General features: G+C 26.8%; 1 long non-coding RNA gene across 1 annotated transcript; it reads right to left on the bottom strand.

Annotated features, from left to right (window-relative positions):
• Positions 1–6,207: 6,207 nt before the first annotated feature.
• LOC140179462 (uncharacterized) lies at positions 6,208–8,717 on the bottom strand. The gene is made up of 4 exons (XR_011872933.1): positions 8,602–8,717; positions 8,415–8,468; positions 8,225–8,335; positions 6,208–6,535 (listed from the first exon to the last, which is right to left on the bottom strand). It is a non-coding gene; the product is annotated as an uncharacterized lncRNA (long non-coding RNA).

Here is an 8,717-nt window from a genome sequence, read left to right as displayed (position 1 = left end):
CAATGTATCAATATTAACTTGATTTATTTCAGTCCTTGCTATTTTGGAAGCAGGGGGTTGAATATCTTGCTCAACAAGTTGTGTCACAGGTTGTTCAATAATATTTTGAACATTACTCAAAGAATCTGAAGCTGAATTTTGTTCATCATATATTCTCTCTTTTCTCTTGAAAAATGAGTGAATTGTTTTCATCTTTGACATTTTTAACTTAACTTGAACTATCTAACAAAAAAAAAACAAAAATAATTGCATATATATTATTTTCTTAAAAAAAAATATTAAACCTATTGAGCAATAACAAATAATTTTAGAAACACAAATATATAATAACCAAAAATAAAGTTATTGATTTACCTGATTATTTTTTGTTCCAAGTCTCACAAAAAAATAATTCTATTGAGTTTTGTCCTCACTTCAATCTTTGAACACTGTCCATTATAAAAAAAAATAAATTAATTATTTTAAATAAATAATGTAAATAATACTTGACATTGTCATTAACTTAAAAAAAATTGAAATATACCTCTTTGAATCTTTGTTGTGCATTCAATGGTTAATATTTTGTTGTTCACTTCTCTTCAATGGTTTTTCTTCATATGTCTTGTTTTGGTATGGAAAGAAAATTAGAATGAGAAGAGTAGAAGACCAAAAGTTTGGGAATCACTAAAAGAGAGAGAAAAGTGGCGCTATGCCTATGATAGTTTGAAACAAATATTTGAAAAATGTACTAGGGTTACTTTAATTAATAGTATGGGCTTGGGCTAGTATAATAGAACCATTTTTATTAATTATTAGAATGGGCTATTTGTTAACAAGAGCAACAATAATTCAAATATCTAATACATAATGCAGTTTTTAGTTTTTTTAATTTATAAAATTTTGTAAGTTATATTTTTTTTAATATTATATATAAAAAAATTTAATATTATTAATTATTACTATTTACTATTTTTTTTAAAAAAATTTGGGGGGACCATGGCCACCTTAGGTCCCCCGTGGATCCGCCACTGCCTAGATTCCAACCAAAACTTCTGATTAATGGCCAAGTTACTATGTAGTAGAGTATTAGCACTTTTAAAACATATAAATCAACACTAAACTTTTTTTGTAAATATGGAAATTGATAATATTGAATAATAATGCATATTAACCTTTGATGGAAAAAAAGTGGATGACTTTAAGTAGTGGTGGGGGCATACATGTAGAACACCCCTACTCTACCACACTGGAACATCATAATACAGTACAGTTGGTAATGTGTATAGGCATGAAATTGAAATGCACGGTTCACTTTCAGAATAGTTTCAGTAGAGCCTGTGTTTGCCAGAACCATTCATGCAATTTCAAACTCATTATTGGGATTTCCCTCTTTTCCTTTTCTCAACGTGCAATAATGCATGCATCAAACTAATACTTATCACGTTTAGACCCCATTGAAATAAATTATGAGCAGTGCTATAGAGGGTTATTAGCAGGTTTTATGATTTATAGTCATTAATTAATTATTATTAATATTTTTAATAGTGTGAGATTATATTTAGTGGTATAAAATTATTTATTTTTTTAATTAATTAAAAATTCTGACCAAATTTTAATAAAAATATAACCTCTTAAACTTTTTCATAAATTATTTGACTCAAGGGCCTCAAAACTACCATTGTTTTTCTCATCATTTATCCACCATGCATAAGTAACCAAACAATTATTTTTTTCTCTTCATGGTCTCTCTTTTAAGCGCCACATCACTCACCAAAGGCAAACCCTATATTGATTACGAGATTTAGAACTCCACTAATTTTTTTCATCTTCATATATTGCCAAAAGTAAAATATCATACCTCCACTTAAACATTTTTCGGGTAAGCAGAACAATAGAAAAAATGTCTTCTTATTCAACTAACTATTTAATATTTATATCCTACTCTATCTGTTTTTGAGCCAAAATGAGAATTCCAAATTCTAATACAATTCAAATAATAATGTTTGAAAGATAATAAAAAATTAGTTTAAACAACTTAAAATACTTTTATTTAATATTCATTAATTATTATTATAATAATTATATAATTTTAAATATTATATATATATATATAAATATTATGTTATATAAGATAATTTTAGATATTATCTCTTTGACATTTGACATTATGACAATTCAAATTGAGAGTTTTTCTATTCAAACACCGACTAGTGCAACAATATGCAAATATGTTTGGTATCAAAGGAGACTTCCCAGCTGCCATCAACAACATGACCTTATATTTTTGCTGAAACTAGTAATTTGATGTTTTGAATTGAACCAACCCGACTTTGATCATATTGGATTGGTTCTAGCTTGTGAATAAAAAATGTAAATTTAGATTAATACAAACTAATTAGATTTAACTGCTTCTAATAAAAAGTTTTTTTAAACGAACTAAACCACCTATTTATCCTCTAACAACTTGTTTGCTACTTCATATGAAGACTACAAAAATGTAACTTGTGGGTTGTCATATGTTAAAATTATTATTGATAAAATTTTTAAAATTTTTACTTTAATAAATATATAATAAATATATTAAAAATTTATATGTCTATTATAAAGACTTTTTGAATCGATAACTAATTTTAACATATGCCTTGGTTGATTATTACTGTACTTACATTAATTGCTGGCTTCACAAAAGTTAGTGGGTGAGAAAGGTTATGATCAACATTGATTAATGGAACATGGTTCCTTATAATTTGATGTGCATGCCACAACCACCTTATGTCTAATTGGTTGCCAGGACCCTAATGTGTCGCTTCATGTGTTCCATCATATTCATGTATATTATTGAAAAAAATTTCATGTCTTAAAGTTGTTTAAGTTATAATATTAAAGATTTAAGATTTATGAACTAAAGGAGTAAGAGAAGGAGAAAAATAAGTTATTCTTATTCTAAAGGTTTTGAAAAAATAATTTTTTTTTAAAATATTTGTTTTAATTATTACATTTTATATATTATGTACTCTTTATGTACTTTTATTAAATAAAATTATAACATATAAATCTACATCTATTATTGATAAAAAAATAATATAAGCATAGTTGTGCAATTCATTCAAAAGCCACTCAGGTGGTGGCAGAAGTGGTGTCGACGGAAGTGGTGGTATGAAATAAGCAGGAAAGAGTCTTTTTAAAGCAGGAAAATTAATATGGAAGATATTTACAATATTTTTTGTAGTTTCAATCAATATTTATTTTAAAAAATTATCTTTAAATCCTAAACCATGTAATTCAAAGATCATTGTATTTATATTTTCTTAAATTTCAAAACGTGCTGTGGCCGTTGATGAAGTTACTACTACATATAGTTTTGTAATTAAAAGTTGAATTAAGAGAAAGAAAAAAAATAAGTTTTTTTTTTATTTAAAAAAAATATTTGTAAAATTATTACATTTTATATACTATGTACTCTTTATGTACTTTTACAAAACAATTATAATAAATAAATTTACATTTATTATTAATAAAAAAAATCTGAATAACAATTATTTTCAAAAATTCCGGATAATAACTTAGCTAATATTTATCTATTTGCTTATGAGAAAATATTATTGGTACCACAACGCTATATAAAATTTAATTTATCGAATTTAGTGAACAGTAATTTCAATTTAAAAAATTATAACTCTAAAATGTTTGAAAAATATAAAAAAAATGAAAATACTTGTTGGGACAAAAGGAAAGTGAATCTATATAAATAATGAGTGTGTGTTTAGAGGCGACAGTTAGTGCACTCTAGGTAAAGTAGGGAGTGCAACACTCTTTAAAAGTTAACATATTATCAAAAGTTATCAGGTAAATTAAATTTATTTATTTATTATTATTTTTTTTGTCATGGGTTGAACAAATAAACCGGCACTAACAAAAATATTAATTCCCTCATTTAACACACGGATGACCTTTACACCACAAAAATACTCAGGAAAATTTGATTGAATTCCTCCATTACTCTGTTATTATTAATGTGATGTCTTCAAGCATTTTCACTGTTTTATTTGTTGGGCAGATGCTTCCATTATCGTTCTGACTAGTCACAGATTTTAATGCTCTTGAACCCACCACATTCTACCTCTACCATAAATGACCTTCAAAGTTCGAAAAATTGCTACCATAGAAAAGGAAGATGCATGTCTGTCGTTGCTGTTGGTTGGCTAATTCCAAACGCAAAATCGATTCTGTAGAAGAACCCCGGTCTCCATAAAGACGCCATGATTCTTAGATGACGACATAGTCAAAGCACAAAATAGATGACAGTTACAATAAGTTCATTATCTTTTATTTCAAATTATCCTCACGTAATAAAATGAAAAATTAAAATACAATTATATTTAAATAATTATTTATATTATTTTTTTATTAATTTATTCAAAAAATAATTAAATTTTAAAGTTAACTGGTATAAAATATTACAGATATAAAATTAAAAAAAAATTATTTGTATAAGAATGAGCTTAATAAATAATTATTCTATTTAATATATAATTAAGAATATTTATTTTTTATCAACGAGTTATAGTTCAAATGACATAGTTTTCATCCAAGAGTTGGTAAAAAAAAAGAATACTTTTTTCTTTTATTAACTTTTTTTAAACATTAATTATTTATTTTACATGCAATATAGAAATAAATGAATATAATATTTATTGAGTAGACGCACTTACGTAAAAAAATTTTATTGTCATAGTATTTGAACCAAATAAAAAAATATTATTTTAAAAAAAACTAATAATATATTTTTAATAATATTCTTAATACAAAATAATAAATTTTAAATGTTTTTTTAAATAATATATATTAACTAAAATAATATAATTATCCAAAATAATATATTATAAATATAATAAAATAACATATTTCAATAAAAAATTGTTAATAAAAAATTATATAAATATTTTTTATATAAATTTTTGTTTTGCACAAAATAAAATTATTATATGTTTGTTTGCTTTTTATGTTGTATATATGTTCTTTTTAATTAAATTTATATAATACAAAAATTTTTATCATTTTATTCATATTTAATGTTTTAATTTTGTTTCACACAAAATAAAATTATATATATATATATATTTTTTTTTTTGTGTTATATATATATATATATATATATATATATATATATATATAACACAAAATTTTTTATCATTGTGTTTATATTTAATATTATAGTTTTATTTCACACAAAACAAAATTTATTTAAATTTTAATATTAGATACATAATATATTTTTAATATTATTTTTTTTAAGATTCTAATATATCTTTTTTTTTTTGGATTTAGTAAATGAATTTTCAACTTATTTTTTATGTATTATTTATTTTAATTCTAAAGTCCAAGAACTTTTTTTTTGTACAGACATGTTGTTTTTAATATTTATATACTATTTTTTTATTTTGAATTTCAGCCCAATATTTGAAATTTACAAAAAAAATCTAAAACTTGTAAAAAAATGATTAACCTGATTAACAGGTTGCCTTTTTAAATCTAAACCATTCAAATAAAATATAATAAACAAAGAGTTCAAATTTAATGAATTTACAAAGTGTACAGCACTCCATACTTAATAAGGAGCGTTTAAAGATGAGCCGTGTTTGGATTGTAGTTTGACAAACTGAAATTTGAATAAAAGTAATTTTATAGAATTGATTTTGAAGAGAAGTAAGTTTGTGCAAATATAATTTATATTTGGCAATTCTATACTAAAATTGATTTTGATAAAATAAATATTGTTTGGGTAATATTAGTTAAAATCACTTTTAGATAGAAAATACTAAAAAAAGATGACATTAAATTATAATGTTATTTTTTATGCATGTTTATTTTTTTGGATATTTTTTCTAATATATTTTTTATATAATATATACTCTTAATACTTTTTTTTAGTGTCACCGAAAAAAATAATACTTTTTTTAGTATGTTATAATTTTTTACTATTATTATTATTTATGATTAATTTTTTTGTTTAATTTACTTTACTTAATGAGATCGGTAACACCCTACCACACAGAGCTTTACGCTTAAGCCTTAAAACAGAGGTGATGTGGTATTACCACCTCTAAATTAAAATATATACATAATAATATTGAAAAGAATACAGTATACAAGGAGCCTTGAAAAACAGGTACAGTAAAATCTCAAAATAAAAAGTGCAACGCTCCGGAATCGAGATTACTTGCGTGCTAAGAAAACCAAGGTTCATAATTGTAAATAAACAGAAAGTGGGAATAGAGGGCCAAAAGTACAAAATAACAAGCTCCTAACTCAGCCTGCGAAGCTAAGGCTGGTCGAGAATATTTACATACGTATATACATAGCCCGAAGCCCCAAAAAACTACATACATATAAGCCTGTTCTCCATAAACCTCTAAGAGGTACAAAGTAAAGCAGTAATATATACAAGAGGAGAGTCTAATACATATACATATCAAAATATCAGAAATAAGCCCCAAAATGAAACCACTTCGCGGTAGAACTCCAGACGCCTAGCGAAGTGCCTCTCGACCTGCATCTGAAAAATACAACATTGTATGGAATGAGAACCGGGTGTTCTCATCATGGTAACGATGCCAACATACATAATATATAAGGTCCCGAGAAAGTCAGAGGCAATTCTAGAACTCCAATACCTAGATCAAAAGCTTAAAGATTAAACTAGAAACTATAAACAGAATAATTGTCTAAAGCTCTTAGTTCTAACTCACTCGCTGACTTAATTCCAATTTACTCTATTAATCTCTCAATTTCTCCCAATCCTCCAGAACTCGCCCTTGTCACTCCTCCACCAGACGAGGGCATCTCTGTTGCACAGACAACAAAGTAGACAAAGAAAACACAAGTAGGGTACAATTATAACAGGTAGCAAGTATAACAAGTAACATAATAATCACAAAGGCAAATCCAAGTAAAGCATAGCAAACAAAATAAACATATGCAGATGATGTATGTTTATCCTATGGCTGATGAGTCTCATCTTTCGGTTATAAAGCCAACTCGACATGTCCGGTAGCTAACCCTGGATAGAACACCACAACATGGAACAAGTATTACTCGTTTTCCCATACCGGTGTTTCACCTAACCCGGAATAGGTATTACTCGTCTACTCAGGTAGGTGCCTCAACCATAACCCGGGTAGGAATTACTCGTCTATCCACAGGCCATGACTCGGATAGGAATTACTCGTCCATCCACAAAGTCATATCTTGGATAGGGATTACTCGTCTATCCTCAAAATTATAACTCATCATTTCAACATTCATAAATATATATTCATGCATAATTCCCATCAAACTTATAATATCAATCAACATCGCATTGTTCTCAATCCTACCTTTTTCATCACTTTCAGCATGTTCCTTCAGCACCAAGTTACTCTCCTTTCATAGCTTAATCTCTTCACTATACTTAAAACTAATATTTATGGTATAAAAGAGTAAAAATAGAGGTTTAAAATTTTTAAATCATGTTTAAAATACAAAAATTGAACTTGCTGAAAAAACAGGACTCCGCGTACGCGCCACCTTCATTTTTCTTAAAAGCTGATAAAGTGCAGATTTCATAATTCACATTACCAAATTCCGGCGCCCATAACTTTCTCTAATAAATTCTACTTTTCACAAAATTTATACCGTTTTAAAACTGTTGAAATTATCTTTAATTTGAAATAGATTTCATTTAAATCCAAAATCTGAGGCTCAAGTTATGGATCGCCGAAATTCATTAAAGATAAACTCTTCCAAAGATCACCAAACCCCTATTTTTACCAAAATTAAACTTCATTTCATACCCAAACATTTCACAACCAAAGCATCACCAAAACTCAACTCCACACCTCCCATTCATTTTACAACACACCACACTCAATACTCTCAACTATTCATCTTCACAATTCCTCAACCTAAATCAATAACAAATATACTCATCCCACTATCATAAATGGCTCAAATTTACATCAAGAGTTGCTAATCTATATTAAGTACACTAATTCAACTTCCATCAAACTCAATCAAATTCATCATCAAATACCAACATCACACTTTCAACAAAATCATCAATCACTACTCATTCTCAATATCATTTAATAATTTCATCAAAGTTACTAAACATTAACATAACTACACATTTTAATTTATTCTATAGTCATCTAACCTATGTTTTCATAAGACATTATATATTACATACGAGAAACAAAAATCATACCTTGGGCCGATTTTTGCACAATCCAAAACTCTTCAAAATAACAAATCCCTCTTTCTTGCTCCATTCCTCCAGTTACCAACAATTCAAGCATCCCATTAACACATTATAACTCTACTTTCACAAAATTACCAAAGTTACTAAATTGAACATCATAATTATAATGAACCATCAGGGTTAGAAGAGCTTTCACCTTCACCCACTGATCCTTGAGCAATACCCACAAGGAGTCAAAGCTAGTAAACCCCTAGAACATGAAAATTATTAAGGAATTGAATTCTTCAAACCCAAACTGAATTTAACACACCAGCAGAAATGGAGTAAGGTAAACGTGAGTTACTTTCAGTTTTGTTCCAATAAAATTAAAGAGGTCGACGAACCTGACACGTGACCACAAGCAGCATGCAATTTCGATCACTAGAACAAAAGTTATCCCACTTTAAAGGTTAGTTTTTTTATAAAACCGTCTTCCCCTCTCTCACTCTTACATTTTAAC

Source organism: Arachis hypogaea, chromosome 15 (genome assembly GCF_003086295.3).
Source record: "Arachis hypogaea cultivar Tifrunner chromosome 15, arahy.Tifrunner.gnm2.J5K5, whole genome shotgun sequence".
In the NCBI taxonomy this organism is placed as follows: Eukaryota; Viridiplantae; Streptophyta; class Magnoliopsida; order Fabales; family Fabaceae; genus Arachis; species Arachis hypogaea.
The sequence above is the reverse complement of the archived record's forward strand: the minus strand, read 5'-3'. Positions and strand labels throughout refer to the sequence as shown.